The sequence below is a fragment of the Microcebus murinus genome, chromosome 21 (genome assembly GCF_040939455.1).
Source record: "Microcebus murinus isolate Inina chromosome 21, M.murinus_Inina_mat1.0, whole genome shotgun sequence".
NCBI classification, from domain to species: domain Eukaryota; kingdom Metazoa; phylum Chordata; class Mammalia; order Primates; family Cheirogaleidae; genus Microcebus; species Microcebus murinus.
The window spans coordinates 148,090-165,986 of record NC_134124.1 but is presented as its reverse complement, the minus strand read 5'-3'; the positions used below and the strand labels follow the sequence as shown (position 1 = coordinate 165,986).

Sequence of the window (17,897 nt, the reverse complement as noted above, 5' to 3'; positions counted from 1 at the left end):
CATGGCACTCACTCTAGCCTGGGCAGCAAAACGAGACTCTGTCTCAAAAAAAAAAAAAAAAAAAAGAACGCAGGGGGGAGGGGGGCACGGGCGTGACATGTCACCTGAATACTTGTACTCCCATCATCTGCTTGAAGAGAGAGAGAAAAGAAAATGCAATCCTAGAGGTAAGAGACACTTTTTAAAAATAATGAATCCGAAGAGAAAAGTAAAAGGAGGCCTGTGGAGCAGGTCTGGGTGTGACTCCGGATCCCCCAACATCAGGTGCCACCACCAAAGATTCCTGCGTGTAGCCCATAGAACCCCAAAAGCAACGGGACGAGTTCTGGTCACATACTCCCTCAAAATGACATCCTGGCCTTCTTCTGGAACTCCCTCCCCTCTCAGACTCTCAAGGTTTCCTCCAGCGTGTCGGTTCCCACAGAGCAGACCTTTGGTCTGAGACCTGGGAGTCCAGATGCCACGCATGCTGCCGCGTAGCGGCGGTGTCGGGGCTTGGGACAAGAGGAGGCCCCACGGTGCGGGCTGGGGCGCCAGGCACCGCGCGGGCGCTGAGGGTGGGGGTGACCCCCACCCCGGGCCGCCGCCGCGCTCCCAGAAAGGGGACAGAACAAGAGGCCAAAAAAAAAAAAAAAAAAAAAAAGCAGCAGCCTGTGGCACCCGGTATTCCCAGGCGGTCTCCCATCCAAGTACTAACCGGGCCCGACCCTGCTTAGCTTCCCAGACCAGACGAGATCGGGGGCGTTCAGGGTGGTGTGGCCCTAGACGGCGGCGGAGGGCGCCCCTGCCCCGCTCAAGAAGCCGAGCCTCTCTGGGCTTCCCCGCCGCCGCCTCCCGCGCCGGGCCGGGCCGGTTGAGTTCGCCGGCCGGGTCCCGCGGGCTCCCAGGGACGGGGGTGATGGGCGGGGCGGGGCGGGGCGGGGCGGGGCGGGGCGGGGGCTGTCTCTCTATACACACACACACACACTCACACTCACTCACACTCACACAAGATGCGCCTCCACGGCTGGACTCGCCAAGGTGGAGCCCTCCCAGCCCCCCTCGTCTCCTCGCCCGGCCTCCTTCACCTACCCGCTGCCCACCCCCAGCGCGTCGCTGCCTGCCGCTGACTGCGCACGCGCGGGACGCTCGCCCTTTGACCCCAGCCAGGGGCCGCCCTCCCCCACAACCCCTTTCAGCTGCGCCCCCCCCTCGCCCTGTGGGTGGGCTGCCGCCTATTCCCCCGGGCCAGGGCTGGGGCGCAGCCAGTGTATGGGGCGTCTCTCTCTGGGGATGTGTCCCATGCGTGGGGTGGGGTGGCGTGGTTTGGGGGGCGCTGAAGAAATCAGTCCCCTCCATCTCCTACCTCTGGAAAACGCCCAAGCCCGTGGAGAACTGCCGGCACCGCTTCGTGGGGGCCGGGACCCTCCTCCGTGTCCTCCTGTGGCCCAGTCCAAGGGGCCTGGGCCTGGCCGGGGCTGCATTGGACCCCGACCACCCTGGCGTGTGGACTCGCTAAAAATCGGCCATTAGATATTGGATTCCAGCTTCCTGGAGGTCATTTCACTAATGAGTGCACCGGAAAGAGTTTCCTAATCCATCTGTGAGGGTGGCAACTGAAAGAGAATTTTAAAGCTGACAGAATAGGCGAGGGAAGGCATAGGAGATTTCCACACCCAGCAAGGAAGACTTTCCCGAAATGGAAGAAAGAAACGAGCAAACAGAGACACCGGTAGCCCGCCCGGAAAAGAGTCTGCCCCTTAGAGAAAGCACCCTGACCAGGTTCACCCGTGGGTGGGTGGTGAGCTAGCGGCGTTCAGAAGAGCGAGGCCCGCAGTCTGTGCGGAAGACACCTGCGCTCGGGTGTGTGTGGCGGCGCGATTCACAAGCAGCTCTAGACGTTAAACCAAGGAGAAGCCAGGGAGTTCCCAACGCCCCAGGTGTCCTCAGCCCACGACTGGCTGCTGTGGGAATGCGAAGCCCGGCTCCTTGTCTCAGAGCGGGGTTCCCAGGAGGATCAGGCTGAAGCTGGGACTCGGCCTCAAAGTGTCCCCTCGCATGGCCACCCCCTTCCCCTTCCTGCTCCTCTACTCCTGGTGCCCCTCCATCCAGGGGCCAGACCTTAAAGAGTCACCGCAAGAGAATCCTGGTCCCAAAGGAGCCTTCTGGGGGACCGGTGCTGAGAGAGGTTGTGGGCATGGCCCGCTGGGGCTCTGCCCGACCCAGGGCTGAGAGATGCCACCTCCCAGCTCTGGGTCCCTGCAGGAAGTGTTGGCAAGCACAGGGCCGGTCCTCCAAAGGCCCAGGTGCAGGGAGCCCAGGCCAAGCAGCCTGTGGAAGAAGCCACTTGCCGTGCCACCCCGGGAACAGGACTGCAGGCCCCGGCCCTTCCCACCTCCTCCTCCTCCTCCTCCTCCTCCCCCCCCGCCCCCCCCCACAGGGCACAGGGCTCAGAGACACCTCAGACTCTTGCTACCCAAAGTGCAAAGGGCATCAGTTGCTCCTCCAACCCCCCCGCCCAGCAGACCACGTTGTCCAGCCAGCCCCCGGGCCTCCCTGGGGTGCCCAGCACAAAAGTGCAGACACCCACCGGACCCTCAATCTCAGTTTTCGGATGTTTTTGCCACTCTAAGGACCCGCAGGCCAGCTGGGCCTTCGGGCAGGACAGAGAGCCCCGGAATCCGACGTGGAGAGCTGCGTGTACGTCCCCATCAGGAGGCGGTCCCCACCTCCGCGGCTCTCCCCTTGCGGGGAGCGGCAGCCCAGCCGGCAGCCGCAGGGCCTCAGGGAAGACACCAGGCTGGGCCCCCGCGGCACAGCGGGGGCACGTCCCCCGCACTCACGCGACTTAGGGACGGCTGCTGGAGACTGCTGCGGCCACCCTGCTGCCGGGTTTCTGGTGGGCTTCCTGGAAGCAGCGTCCACACCAAGCCCTTGGAAGGCCCAGGCGACGGAGGAGCCGGTCAGGCAGGGGCCCAGGACGGTGAGAGGCCGGGCGGGCGGGAAGGAGCATGTCAGGCAGGGGCAGAGGACGGTGACAGGCCGGGCGGGGAGGAGCCGGTCAGGCGGGGGCCCAGGACAGTGACGGGCCTGGCCGGGGAGGAGTGCGTCAGGCAGGGGCAGAGGAGACGGGCTGGGTAAGGGTTAGGGTGACAGTTAGGGCACAATTCACAATCGCAAAGACGTGGAAGCGACCCGAGTGCCCATCCATCCAGGAGTGCATCAATAAAATGTGGCGCGTGGACACCACGGAGTGCCATTCGGCTGTGAGGAGCAGCGGTGAGAGGGCGCCTCTCGTGTTCTCCTGGCCAGAGCTGGAACCCGTTCCAGTAGGCCAGGTATCCCAAGAATGGACACACGAGCACCACGTGAGCGCGCTCACCAGCAAATTGGTACGAACGGATGGACGCCTAAGTGGACAGAGAGGAATCACCTTCATCGGGTGGGTGTCGGGCGGGTGGGGGGAGGGGAGGGGCATACACATCCATTAGGCATGGGGTGGGTGCGCACCGACTGGGGGATGGGCGCACTTGAAGCTCTGACCCGAGGGGGGAGGCTTGGAGAGGGCAAGGCACCCGACCTTAACATTGGTACCCCCACAATACGCTGGAACAACATGAGAGGTATATGAATAAGAACACAGGGGGGGCCGGGCGCGGTGGCTCACGCCTGTAATCCTAGCTCTCTGGGAGGCCGAGGCGGGCGGATTGCTCCAGGTCAGGAGTTCGAAACCAGCCTGAGCAAGAGCGAGACCCCGTCTCTACTAAAAATAGAAAGAAATTAATTGGCCAACTAATATATATAGAAAAACACAGCCGGGCGTGGTGGTGCATGCCTGTAGTCCCAACTACTCGGGAGGCTGAGGCAGCAGGATTGCTTGAGCCCGGAGATTGAGGTTGCTGTGAGCTAGGCTGACGCCATGGCACTCACTCTAGCCTGGGCAGCAAAACGAGACTCTGTCTCAAAAAAAAAAAAAAAAAAAGAACGCAGGGAGGAGGGGGGCACGGGCAACACATGTCACCTGAATACTTGTACTCCCATCATCTGCTTGAAGAGAGAGAGAAAAGAAAATGCAATCCTAGAGGTAAGAGACACTTTTTAAAAATAATGAATCCGAAGAGAAAAGTAAAAGGAGGCCTGTGGAGCAGGTCTGGGTGTGACTCCGGATCCCCCAACATCAGGTGCCACCACCAAAGATTCCTGCGTGTAGCCCATAGAACCCCAAAAGCAACGGGACGAGTTCTGGTCACATACTCCCTCAAAATGACATCCTGGCCTTCTTCTGGAACTCCCTCCCCTCTCAGACTCTCAAGGTTTCCTCCAGCGTGTCGGTTCCCACAGAGCAGACCTTTGGTCTGAGACCTGACAGTCCAGATGCCACGCATGCTGCCGCGTGGCGGCGGTGTCGCGGCTTGGGAAGAGGAGGCCCCACGGTGCGGGCTGGGGCGCCAGGCACCGCGCGGGCGCTGAGGGTGGGGGTGACCCCCACCCCGGGCCGCCGCCGCGCTCCCAGAAAGGGGACAGAACAAGAGGCAAAAAAAAAAAAAAAAAAAAAAAAGCAGCAGCCTGTGGCACCCGGTATTCCCAGGCGGTCTCCCATCCAAGTACTAACCGGGCCCGACCCTGCTTAGCTTCCCAGACCAGACGAGATCGGGGGCGTTCAGGGTGGTGTGGCCCTAGACGGCGGCGGAGGGCGCCCCTGCCCCGCTCAAGAAGCCGAGCCTCTCTGGGCTTCCCCGCCGCCGCCTCCCGCGCCGGGCCGGGCCGGTTGAGTTCGCCGGCCGGGTCCCGCGGGCTCCCAGGGACGAGGGTGATGGGCGGGGCGGGGCGGGGCGGGGCGGGGCGGGGGCTGTCTCTCTATACACACACACACACACTCACACTCACTCACACTCACACAAGATGCGCCTCCACGGTTGGACTAGCCAAGGTGGAGCCCTCCCAGCCCCCCTCGTCTCCTCGCCCGGCCTCCTTCACCTACCCGCTGCCCACCCCCAGCGCGTCGCTGCCTGCCGCTGACTGCGCACGCGCGGGACGCTCGCCCTTTGACCCCAGCCAGGGGCCGCCCTCCCCCACAACCCCTTTCAGCTGCGCCCGCCCCCTAGCCCTGTGGGTGGGCTGCCGCCTATTCCCCCGGGCCAGGGCTGGGGCACAGCCAGTGTATGGGGCGTCTCTCTCTGGGGATGTGTCCCATGGGTGGGGTGGGGTGGCGTGGTTTGGGGGGCGCTGAAGAAATCAGTCCCCTCCATCTGCTACCTCTGGAAAACGCCCAAGCCCGTGGAGAACTGCCGGCACCGCTTCGTGGGGGCCGGGACCCTCCTCCGTGTCCTCCTGTGGCCCAGTCCAAGGGGCCTGGGCCTGGCCGGGGCTGCATTGGACCCCGACCACCCTGGCGTGTGGACTCGCTAAAAATCGGCCATTAGATATTGGATTCCAGCTTCCTGGAGGTCATTTCACTAATGAGTGCACTGGAAAGAGTTTCCTAATCCATCTGTGAGGGTGGCAACTGAAAGAGAATTTTAAAGCTGACAGAATAGGCGAGGGAAGGCATAGGAGATTTCCACACCCAGCAAGGAAGACTTTCCCGAAATGGAAGAAAGAAACGAGCAAACAGAGACACCGGTAGCCCGCCCGGAAAAGAGTCTGCCCCTTAGAGAAAGCACCCTGACCAGGTTCACCCGTGGGTGGGTGGCGAGCTAGCGGCGTTCAGAAGAGCGAGGCCCGCAGTCTGTGCGGAAGACACCTGCGCTCGGGTGTGTGTGGCGGCGCGATTCACAAGCAGCTCTAGACGTTAAACCAAGGAGAAGCCAGGGAGTTCCCAACGCCCCAGGTGTCCTCAGCCCACGACTGGCTGCTGTGGGAATGCGAAGCCCGGCTCCTTGTCTCAGAGCGGGGTTCCCAGGAGGATCAGGCTGAAGCTGGGACTCGGCCTCAAAGTGTCCCCTCGCATGGCCACCCCCTTCCCCTTCCTGCTCCTCTACTCCTGGTGCCCCTCCATCCAGGGGCCAGACCTTAAAGTGTCACCGCAAGAGAATCCTGGTCCCAAAGGAGCCTTCTGGGGGACCGGTGCTGAGAGAGGTTGTGGGCATGGCCCGCTGGGGCTCTGCCCGACCCAGGGCTGAGAGATGCCACCTCCCAGCTCTGGGTCCCTGCAGGAAGTGTTGGCAAGCACAGGGCCGGTCCTCCAAAGGCCCAGGTGCAGGGAGCCCAGGCCAAGCAGCCTGTGGAAGAAGCCACTTGCCGTGCTACCCCGGGAACAGGACTGCAGGCCCCGGCCCTTCCCACCTCCTCCTCCTCCTCCCCCCCCGCCCCCCCCCACAGGGCACAGGGCTCAGAGACACCTCAGACTCTTGCTACCCAAAGTGCAAAGGGCATCAGTTGCTCCTCCAACCCCCCCGCCCAGCAGACCACGTTGTCCAGCCAGCCCCCGGGCCTCCCTGGGGTGCCCAGCACAAAAGTGCAGACACCCACCGGACCCTCAATCTCAGTTTTCGGATGTTTTTGCCACTCTAAGGACCCGCAGGCCAGCTGGGCCTTCGGGCAGGACAGAGAGCCCCGGAATCCGACGTGGAGAGCTGCGTGTACGTCCCCATCAGGAGGCGGTCCCCACCTCCGCGGCTCTCCCCTTGCGGGGAGCGGCAGCCCAGCCGGCAGCCGCAGGGCCTCAGGGAAGACACCAGGCTGGGCCCCCGCGGCACAGCGGGGGCACGTCCCCCGCACTCACGCGACTTAGGGACGGCTGCTGGAGACTGCTGCGGCCACCCTGCTGCCGGGTTTCTGGTGGGCTTCCTGGAAGCAGCGTCCACACCAAGCCCTTGGAAGGCCCAGGCGACGGAGGAGCCGGTCAGGCAGGGGCCCAGGACGGTGAGAGGCCGGGCGGGCGGGAAGGAGCATGTCAGGCAGGGGCAGAGGACGGTGACAGGCCGGGCGGGGAGGAGCCGGTCAGGCGGGGGCCCAGGACAGTGACGGGCCTGGCCGGGGAGGAGTGCGTCAGGCAGGGGCAGAGGAGACGGGCTGGGTAAGGGTTAGGGTGACAGTTAGGGCACAATTCACAATCGCAAAGACGTGGAAGCGACCCGAGTGCCCATCCATCCAGGAGTGCATCAATAAAATGTGGCGCGTGGACACCACGGAGTGCCATTCGGCTGTGAGGAGCAGCGGTGAGAGGGCGCCTCTCGTGTTCTCCTGGCCAGAGCTGGAACCCGTTCCAGTAGGCCAGGTATCCCAAGAATGGACACACGAGCACCACGTGAGCGCGCTCACCAGCAAATTGGTACGAACGGATGGACGCCTAAGTGGACAGAGAGGAATCACCTTCATCGGGTGGGTGTCGGGCGGGTGGGGGGAGGGGAGGGGCATACACATCCATTAGGCATGGGGTGGGTGCGCACCGACTGGGGGATGGGCGCACTTGAAGCTCTGACCCGAGGGGGGAGGCTTGGAGAGGGCAAGGCACCCGACCTTAACATTGGTACCCCCACAATACGCTGGAACAACATGAGAGGTATATGAATAAGAACACAGGGGGGGCCGGGCGCGGTGGCTCACGCCTGTAATCCTAGCTCTCTGGGAGGCCGAGGCGGGCGGATTGCTCCAGGTCAGGAGTTCGAAACCAGCCTGAGCAAGAGCGAGACCCCGTCTCTACTAAAAATAGAAAGAAATTAATTGGCCAACTAATATATATAGAAAAACACAGCCGGGCGTGGTGGTGCATGCCTGTAGTCCCAACTACTCGGGAGGCTGAGGCAGCAGGATTGCTTGAGCCCGGAGATTGAGGTTGCTGTGAGCTAGGCTGACGCCATGGCACTCACTCTAGCCTGGGCAGCAAAACGAGACTCTGTCTCAAAAAAAAAAAAAAAAAAAAAGAACGCAGGGGGGAGGGGGGCACGGGCGTGACATGTCACCTGAATACTTGTACTCCCATCATCTGCTTGAAGAGAGAGAGAAAAGAAAATGCAATCCTAGAGGTAAGAGACACTTTTTAAAAATAATGAATCCGAAGAGAAAAGTAAAAGGAGGCCTGTGGAGCAGGTCTGGGTGTGACTCCGGATCCCCCAACATCAGGTGCCACCACCAAAGATTCCTGCGTGTAGCCCATAGAACCCCAAAAGCAACGGGACGAGTTCTGGTCACATACTCCCTCAAAATGACATCCTGGCCTTCTTCTGGAACTCCCTCCCCTCTCAGACTCTCAAGGTTTCCTCCAGCGTGTCGGTTCCCACAGAGCAGACCTTTGGTCTGAGACCTGGGAGTCCAGATGCCACGCATGCTGCCGCGTAGCGGCGGTGTCGGGGCTTGGGACAAGAGGAGGCCCCACGGTGCGGGCTGGGGCGCCAGGCACCGCGCGGGCGCTGAGGGTGGGGGTGACCCCCACCCCGGGCCGCCGCCGCGCTCCCAGAAAGGGGACAGAACAAGAGGCCAAAAAAAAAAAAAAAAAAAAAAGCAGCAGCCTGTGGCACCCGGTATTCCCAGGCGGTCTCCCATCCAAGTACTAACCGGGCCCGACCCTGCTTAGCTTCCCAGACCAGACGAGATCGGGGGCGTTCAGGGTGGTGTGGCCCTAGACGGCGGCGGAGGGCGCCCCTGCCCCGCTCAAGAAGCCGAGCCTCTCTGGGCTTCCCCGCCGCCGCCTCCCGCGCCGGGCCGGGCCGGTTGAGTTCCCCGGCCGGGTCCCGCGGGCTCCCAGGGACGGGGGTGATGGGCGGGGCGGGGCGGGGCGGGGCGGGGGCTGTCTCTCTATACACACACACACACACACTCACACTCACTCACACCCACACAAGATGCGCCTCCACGGCTGGACTCGCCAAGGTGGAGCCCTCCCAGCCCCCCTCGTCTCCTCGCCCGGCCTCCTTCACCTACCCGCTGCCCACCCCCAGCGCGTCGCTGCCTGCCGCTGACTGCGCACGCGCGGGACGCTCGCCTTTTGACCCCAGCCAGGGGCCGCCCTCCCCCACAACCCCTTTCAGCTGCGCCCGCCCCCTAGCCCTGTGGGTGGGCTGCCGCCTATTCCCCCGGGCCAGGGCTGGGGCACAGCCAGTGTATGGGGCGTCTCTCTCTGGGGATGTGTCCCATGGGTGGGGTGGGGTGGCGTGGTTTGGGGGGCGCTGAAGAAATCAGTCCCCTCCATCTCCTACCTCTGGAAAACGCCCAAGCCCGTGGAGAACTGCCGGCACCGCTTCGTGGGGGCCGGGACCCTCCTCCGTGTCCTCCTGTGGCCCAGTCCAAGGGGCCTGGGCCTGGCCGGGGCTGCATTGGACCCCGACCACCCTGGCGTGTGGACTCGCTAAAAATCGGCCATTAGATATTGGATTCCAGCTTCCTGGAGGTCATTTCACTAATGAGTGCACCGGAAAGAGTTTCCTAATCCATCTGTGAGGGTGGCAACTGAAAGAGAATTTGAAAGCTGACAGAATAGGCGAGGGAAGGCATAGGAGATTTCCACACCCAGCAAGGAAGACTTTCCCGAAATGGAAGAAAGAAACGAGCAAACAGAGACACCGGTAGCCCGCCCGGAAAAGAGTCTGCCCCTTAGAGAAAGCACCCTGACCAGGTTCACCCGTGGGTGGGTGGCGAGCTAGCGGCGTTCAGAAGAGCGAGGCCCGCAGTCTGTGTGGAAGACACCTGCGCTCGGGTGTGTGTGGCGGCGCGATTCACAAGCAGCTCTAGACGTTAAACCAAGGAGAAGCCAGGGAGTTCCCAACGCCCCAGGTGTCCTCAGCCCACGACTGGCTGCTGTGGGAATGCGAAGCCCGGCTCCTTGTCTCAGAGCGGGGTTCCCAGGAGGATCAGGCTGAAGCTGGGACTCGGCCTCAAAGTGTCCCCTCGCATGGCCACCCCCTTCCCCTTCCTGCTCCTCTACTCCTGGTGCCCCTCCATCCAGGGGCCAGACCTTAAAGAGTCACCGCAAGAGAATCCTGGTCCCAAAGGAGCCTTCTGGGGGACCGGTGCTGAGAGAGGTTGTGGGCATGGCCCGCTGGGGCTCTGCCCGACCCAGGGCTGAGAGATGCCACCTCCCAGCTCTGGGTCCCTGCAGGAAGTGTTGGCAAGCACAGGGCCGGTCCTCCAAAGGCCCAGGTGCAGGGAGCCCAGGCCAAGCAGCCTGTGGAAGAAGCCACTTGCCGTGCCACCCCGGGAACAGGACTGCAGGCCCCGGCCCTTCCCACCTCCTCCTCCTCCTCCTCCTCCTCCCCCCCCGCCCCCCCCCACAGGGCACAGGGCTCAGAGACACCTCAGACTCTTGCTACCCAAAGTGCAAAGGGCATCAGTTGCTCCTCCAACCCCCCCGCCCAGCAGACCACGTTGTCCAGCCAGCCCCCGGGCCTCCCTGGGGTGCCCAGCACAAAAGTGCAGACACCCACCGGACCCTCAATCTCAGTTTTCGGATGTTTTTGCCACTCTAAGGACCCGCAGGCCAGCTGGGCCTTCGGGCAGGACAGAGAGCCCCGGAATCCGACGTGGAGAGCTGCGTGTACGTCCCCATCAGGAGGCGGTCCCCACCTCCGCGGCTCTCCCCTTGCGGGGAGCGGCAGCCCAGCCGGCAGCCGCAGGGCCTCAGGGAAGACACCAGGCTGGGCCCCCGCGGCACAGCGGGGGCACGTCCCCCGCACTCACGCGACTTAGGGACGGCTGCTGGAGACTGCTGCGGCCACCCTGCTGCCGGGTTTCTGGTGGGCTTCCTGGAAGCAGCGTCCACACCAAGCCCTTGGAAGGCCCAGGCGACGGAGGAGCCGGTCAGGCAGGGGCCCAGGACGGTGAGAGGCCGGGCGGGCGGGAAGGAGCATGTCAGGCAGGGGCAGAGGACGGTGACAGGCCGGGCGGGGAGGAGCCGGTCAGGCGGGGGCCCAGGACAGTGACGGGCCTGGCCGGGGAGGAGTGCGTCAGGCAGGGGCAGAGGAGACGGGCTGGGTAAGGGTTAGGGTGACAGTTAGGGCACAATTCACAATCGCAAAGACGTGGAAGCGACCCGAGTGCCCATCCATCCAGGAGTGCATCAATAAAATGTGGCGCGTGGACACCACGGAGTGCCATTCGGCTGTGAGGAGCAGCGGTGAGAGGGCGCCTCTCGTGTTCTCCTGGCCAGAGCTGGAACCCGTTCCAGTAGGCCAGGTATCCCAAGAATGGACACACGAGCACCACGTGAGCGCGCTCACCAGCAAATTGGTACGAACGGATGGACGCCTAAGTGGACAGAGAGGAATCACCTTCATCGGGTGGGTGTCGGGCGGGTGGGGGGAGGGGAGGGGCATACACATCCATTAGGCATGGGGTGGGTGCGCACCGACTGGGGGATGGGCGCACTTGAAGCTCTGACCCGAGGGGGGAGGCTTGGAGAGGGCAAGGCACCCGACCTTAACATTGGTACCCCCACAATACGCTGGAACAACATGAGAGGTATATGAATAAGAACACAGGGGGGGCCGGGCGCGGTGGCTCACGCCTGTAATCCTAGCTCTCTGGGAGGCCGAGGCGGGCGGATTGCTCCAGGTCAGGAGTTCGAAACCAGCCTGAGCAAGAGCGAGACCCCGTCTCTACTAAAAATAGAAAGAAATTAATTGGCCAACTAATATATATAGAAAAACACAGCCGGGCGTGGTGGTGCATGCCTGTAGTCCCAACTACTCAGGAGGCTGAGGCAGCAGGATTGCTTGAGCCCGGAGATTGAGGTTGCTGTGAGCTAGGCTGACGCCATGGCACTCACTCTAGCCTGGGCAGCAAAACGAGACTCTGTCTCAAAAAAAAAAAAAAAAAAAAGAACGCAGGGGGGAGGGGGGCACGGGCGTGACATGTCACCTGAATACTTGTACTCCCATCATCTGCTTGAAGAGAGAGAGAAAAGAAAATGCAATCCTAGAGGTAAGAGACACTTTTTAAAAATAATGAATCCGAAGAGAAAAGTAAAAGGAGGCCTGTGGAGCAGGTCTGGGTGTGACTCCGGATCCCCCAACATCAGGTGCCACCACCAAAGATTCCTGCGTGTAGCCCATAGAACCCCAAAAGCAACGGGACGAGTTCTGGTCACATACTCCCTCAAAATGACATCCTGGCCTTCTTCTGGAACTCCCTCCCCTCTCAGACTCTCAAGGTTTCCTCCAGCGTGTCGGTTCCCACAGAGCAGACCTTTGGTCTGAGACCTGGGAGTCCAGATGCCACGCATGCTGCCGCGTAGCGGCGGTGTCGGGGCTTGGGACAAGAGGAGGCCCCACGGTGCGGGCTGGGGCGCCAGGCACCGCGCGGGCGCTGAGGGTGGGGGTGACCCCCACCCCGGGCCGCCGCCGCGCTCCCAGAAAGGGGACAGAACAAGAGGCCAAAAAAAAAAAAAAAAAAAAAAAGCAGCAGCCTGTGGCACCCGGTATTCCCAGGCGGTCTCCCATCCAAGTACTAACCGGGCCCGACCCTGCTTAGCTTCCCAGACCAGACGAGATCGGGGGCGTTCAGGGTGGTGTGGCCCTAGACGGCGGCGGAGGGCGCCCCTGCCCCGCTCAAGAAGCCGAGCCTCTCTGGGCTTCCCCGCCGCCGCCTCCCGCGCCGGGCCGGGCCGGTTGAGTTCGCCGGCCGGGTCCCGCGGGCTCCCAGGGACGGGGGTGATGGGCGGGGCGGGGCGGGGCGGGGCGGGGCGGGGCGGGGGCTGTCTCTCTATACACACACACACACACTCACACTCACTCACACTCACACAAGATGCGCCTCCACGGCTGGACTCGCCAAGGTGGAGCCCTCCCAGCCCCCCTCGTCTCCTCGCCCGGCCTCCTTCACCTACCCGCTGCCCACCCCCAGCGCGTCGCTGCCTGCCGCTGACTGCGCACGCGCGGGACGCTCGCCCTTTGACCCCAGCCAGGGGCCGCCCTCCCCCACAACCCCTTTCAGCTGCGCCCCCCCCTCGCCCTGTGGGTGGGCTGCCGCCTATTCCCCCGGGCCAGGGCTGGGGCACAGCCAGTGTATGGGGCGTCTCTCTCTGGGGATGTGTCCCATGCGTGGGGTGGGGTGGCGTGGTTTGGGGGGCGCTGAAGAAATCAGTCCCCTCCATCTCCTACCTCTGGAAAACGCCCAAGCCCGTGGAGAACTGCCGGCACCGCTTCGTGGGGGCCGGGACCCTCCTCCGTGTCCTCCTGTGGCCCAGTCCAAGGGGCCTGGGCCTGGCCGGGGCTGCATTGGACCCCGACCACCCTGGCGTGTGGACTCGCTAAAAATCGGCCATTAGATATTGGATTCCAGCTTCCTGGAGGTCATTTCACTAATGAGTGCACCGGAAAGAGTTTCCTAATCCATCTGTGAGGGTGGCAACTGAAAGAGAATTTTAAAGCTGACAGAATAGGCGAGGGAAGGCATAGGAGATTTCCACACCCAGCAAGGAAGACTTTCCCGAAATGGAAGAAAGAAACGAGCAAACAGAGACACCGGTAGCCCGCCCGGAAAAGAGTCTGCCCCTTAGAGAAAGCACCCTGACCAGGTTCACCCGTGGGTGGGTGGTGAGCTAGCGGCGTTCAGAAGAGCGAGGCCCGCAGTCTGTGCGGAAGACACCTGCGCTCGGGTGTGTGTGGCGGCGCGATTCACAAGCAGCTCTAGACGTTAAACCAAGGAGAAGCCAGGGAGTTCCCAACGCCCCAGGTGTCCTCAGCCCACGACTGGCTGCTGTGGGAATGCGAAGCCCGGCTCCTTGTCTCAGAGCGGGGTTCCCAGGAGGATCAGGCTGAAGCTGGGACTCGGCCTCAAAGTGTCCCCTCGCATGGCCACCCCCTTCCCCTTCCTGCTCCTCTACTCCTGGTGCCCCTCCATCCAGGGGCCAGACCTTAAAGAGTCACCGCAAGAGAATCCTGGTCCCAAAGGAGCCTTCTGGGGGACCGGTGCTGAGAGAGGTTGTGGGCATGGCCCGCTGGGGCTCTGCCCGACCCAGGGCTGAGAGATGCCACCTCCCAGCTCTGGGTCCCTGCAGGAAGTGTTGGCAAGCACAGGGCCGGTCCTCCAAAGGCCCAGGTGCAGGGAGCCCAGGCCAAGCAGCCTGTGGAAGAAGCCACTTGCCGTGCCACCCCGGGAACAGGACTGCAGGCCCCGGCCCTTCCCACCTCCTCCTCCTCCTCCTCCTCCTCCCCCCCCGCCCCCCCCCACAGGGCACAGGGCTCAGAGACACCTCAGACTCTTGCTACCCAAAGTGCAAAGGGCATCAGTTGCTCCTCCAACCCCCCCGCCCAGCAGACCACGTTGTCCAGCCAGCCCCCGGGCCTCCCTGGGGTGCCCAGCACAAAAGTGCAGACACCCACCGGACCCTCAATCTCAGTTTTCGGATGTTTTTGCCACTCTAAGGACCCGCAGGCCAGCTGGGCCTTCGGGCAGGACAGAGAGCCCCGGAATCCGACGTGGAGAGCTGCGTGTACGTCCCCATCAGGAGGCGGTCCCCACCTCCGCGGCTCTCCCCTTGCGGGGAGCGGCAGCCCAGCCGGCAGCCGCAGGGCCTCAGGGAAGACACCAGGCTGGGCCCCCGCGGCACAGCGGGGGCACGTCCCCCGCACTCACGCGACTTAGGGACGGCTGCTGGAGACTGCTGCGGCCACCCTGCTGCCGGGTTTCTGGTGGGCTTCCTGGAAGCAGCGTCCACACCAAGCCCTTGGAAGGCCCAGGCGACGGAGGAGCCGGTCAGGCAGGGGCCCAGGACGGTGAGAGGCCGGGCGGGCGGGAAGGAGCATGTCAGGCAGGGGCAGAGGACGGTGACAGGCCGGGCGGGGAGGAGCCGGTCAGGCGGGGGCCCAGGACAGTGACGGGCCTGGCCGGGGAGGAGTGCGTCAGGCAGGGGCAGAGGAGACGGGCTGGGTAAGGGTTAGGGTGACAGTTAGGGCACAATTCACAATCGCAAAGACGTGGAAGCGACCCGAGTGCCCATCCATCCAGGAGTGCATCAATAAAATGTGGCGCGTGGACACCACGGAGTGCCATTCGGCTGTGAGGAGCAGCGGTGAGAGGGCGCCTCTCGTGTTCTCCTGGCCAGAGCTGGAACCCGTTCCAGTAGGCCAGGTATCCCAAGAATGGACACACGAGCACCACGTGAGCGCGCTCACCAGCAAATTGGTACGAACGGATGGACGCCTAAGTGGACAGAGAGGAATCACCTTCATCGGGTGGGTGTCGGGCGGGTGGGGGGAGGGGAGGGGCATACACATCCATTAGGCATGGGGTGGGTGCGCACCGACTGGGGGATGGGCGCACTTGAAGCTCTGACCCGAGGGGGGAGGCTTGGAGAGGGCAAGGCACCCGACCTTAACATTGGTACCCCCACAATACGCTGGAACAACATGAGAGGTATATGAATAAGAACACAGGGGGGGCCGGGCGCGGTGGCTCACGCCTGTAATCCTAGCTCTCTGGGAGGCCGAGGCGGGCGGATTGCTCCAGGTCAGGAGTTCGAAACCAGCCTGAGCAAGAGCGAGACCCCGTCTCTACTAAAAATAGAAAGAAATTAATTGGCCAACTAATATATATAGAAAAACACAGCCGGGCGTGGTGGTGCATGCCTGTAGTCCCAACTACTCGGGAGGCTGAGGCAGCAGGATTGCTTGAGCCCGGAGATTGAGGTTGCTGTGAGCTAGGCTGACGCCATGGCACTCACTCTAGCCTGGGCAGCAAAACGAGACTCTGTCTCAAAAAAAAAAAAAAAAAAAAGAACGCAGGGAGGAGGGGGGCACGGGCAACACATGTCACCTGAATACTTGTACTCCCATCATCTGCTTGAAGAGAGAGAGAAAAGAAAATGCAATCCTAGAGGTAAGAGACACTTTTTAAAAATAATGAATCCGAAGAGAAAAGTAAAAGGAGGCCTGTGGAGCAGGTCTGGGTGTGACTCCGGATCCCCCAACATCAGGTGCCACCACCAAAGATTCCTGCGTGTAGCCCATAGAACCCCAAAAGCAACGGGACGAGTTCTGGTCACATACTCCCTCAAAATGACATCCTGGCCTTCTTCTGGAACTCCCTCCCCTCTCAGACTCTCAAGGTTTCCTCCAGCGTGTCGGTTCCCACAGAGCAGACCTTTGGTCTGAGACCTGACAGTCCAGATGCCACGCATGCTGCCGCGTGGCGGCGGTGTCGCGGCTTGGGAAGAGGAGGCCCCACGGTGCGGGCTGGGGCGCCAGGCACCGCGCGGGCGCTGAGGGTGGGGGTGACCCCCACCCCGGGCCGCCGCCGCGCTCCCAGAAAGGGGACAGAACAAGAGGCAAAAAAAAAAAAAAAAAAAAAAAAAGCAGCAGCCTGTGGCACCCGGTATTCCCAGGCGGTCTCCCATCCAAGTACTAACCGGGCCCGACCCTGCTTAGCTTCCCAGACCAGACGAGATCGGGGGCGTTCAGGGTGGTGTGGCCCTAGACGGCGGCGGAGGGCGCCCCTGCCCCGCTCAAGAAGCCGAGCCTCTCTGGGCTTCCCCGCCGCCGCCTCCCGCGCCGGGCCGGGCCGGTTGAGTTCGCCGGCCGGGTCCCGCGGGCTCCCAGGGACGAGGGTGATGGGCGGGGCGGGGCGGGGCGGGGCGGGGCGGGGGCTGTCTCTCTATACACACACACACACACTCACACTCACTCACACTCACACAAGATGCGCCTCCACGGTTGGACTAGCCAAGGTGGAGCCCTCCCAGCCCCCCTCGTCTCCTCGCCCGGCCTCCTTCACCTACCCGCTGCCCACCCCCAGCGCGTCGCTGCCTGCCGCTGACTGCGCACGCGCGGGACGCTCGCCCTTTGACCCCAGCCAGGGGCCGCCCTCCCCCACAACCCCTTTCAGCTGCGCCCGCCCCCTAGCCCTGTGGGTGGGCTGCCGCCTATTCCCCCGGGCCAGGGCTGGGGCACAGCCAGTGTATGGGGCGTCTCTCTCTGGGGATGTGTCCCATGGGTGGGGTGGGGTGGCGTGGTTTGGGGGGCGCTGAAGAAATCAGTCCCCTCCATCTGCTACCTCTGGAAAACGCCCAAGCCCGTGGAGAACTGCCGGCACCGCTTCGTGGGGGCCGGGACCCTCCTCCGTGTCCTCCTGTGGCCCAGTCCAAGGGGCCTGGGCCTGGCCGGGGCTGCATTGGACCCCGACCACCCTGGCGTGTGGACTCGCTAAAAATCGGCCATTAGATATTGGATTCCAGCTTCCTGGAGGTCATTTCACTAATGAGTGCACTGGAAAGAGTTTCCTAATCCATCTGTGAGGGTGGCAACTGAAAGAGAATTTTAAAGCTGACAGAATAGGCGAGGGAAGGCATAGGAGATTTCCACACCCAGCAAGGAAGTCTTTCCCGAAATGGAAGAAAGAAACGAGCAAACAGAGACACCGGTAGCCCGCCCGGAAAAGAGTCTGCCCCTTAGAGAAAGCACCCTGACCAGGTTCACCCGTGGGTGGGTGGCGAGCTAGCGGCGTTCAGAAGAGCGAGGCCCGCAGTCTGTGCGGAAGACACCTGCGCTCGGGTGTGTGTGGCGGCGCGATTCACAAGCAGCTCTAGACGTTAAACCAAGGAGAAGCCAGGGAGTTCCCAACGCCCCAGGTGTCCTCAGCCCACGACTGGCTGCTGTGGGAATGCGAAGCCCGGCTCCTTGTCTCAGAGCGGGGTTCCCAGGAGGATCAGGCTGAAGCTGGGACTCGGCCTCAAAGTGTCCCCTCGCATGGCCACCCCCTTCCCCTTCCTGCTCCTCTACTCCTGGTGCCCCTCCATCCAGGGGCCAGACCTTAAAGTGTCACCGCAAGAGAATCCTGGTCCCAAAGGAGCCTTCTGGGGGACCGGTGCTGAGAGAGGTTGTGGGCATGGCCCGCTGGGGCTCTGCCCGACCCAGGGCTGAGAGATGCCACCTCCCAGCTCTGGGTCCCTGCAGGAAGTGTTGGCAAGCACAGGGCCGGTCCTCCAAAGGCCCAGGTGCAGGGAGCCCAGGCCAAGCAGCCTGTGGAAGAAGCCACTTGCCGTGCTA

The 17,897-nt window shown here is 62.8% G+C and overlaps 5 pseudogenes; all 5 read right to left on the bottom strand.

Annotated features, from left to right (window-relative positions):
• Window positions 1-648: 648 nt before the first annotated feature.
• Window positions 649-767, bottom strand: LOC142863306 (uncharacterized; annotated as a pseudogene).
• A 3,775-nt stretch (window positions 768-4,542) lies between these two features.
• On the bottom strand, window positions 4,543-4,661 carry LOC142863305 (uncharacterized; annotated as a pseudogene).
• A 3,765-nt stretch (window positions 4,662-8,426) lies between these two features.
• LOC142863304 (uncharacterized) lies at window positions 8,427-8,545 on the bottom strand (annotated as a pseudogene).
• Window positions 8,546-12,316: 3,771 nt separating this feature from the next.
• LOC142863303 (uncharacterized) lies at window positions 12,317-12,435 on the bottom strand (annotated as a pseudogene).
• A 3,777-nt stretch (window positions 12,436-16,212) lies between these two features.
• LOC142863302 (uncharacterized) lies at window positions 16,213-16,331 on the bottom strand (annotated as a pseudogene).
• Between the last annotated feature and the right edge of the window lie 1,566 nt (window positions 16,332-17,897).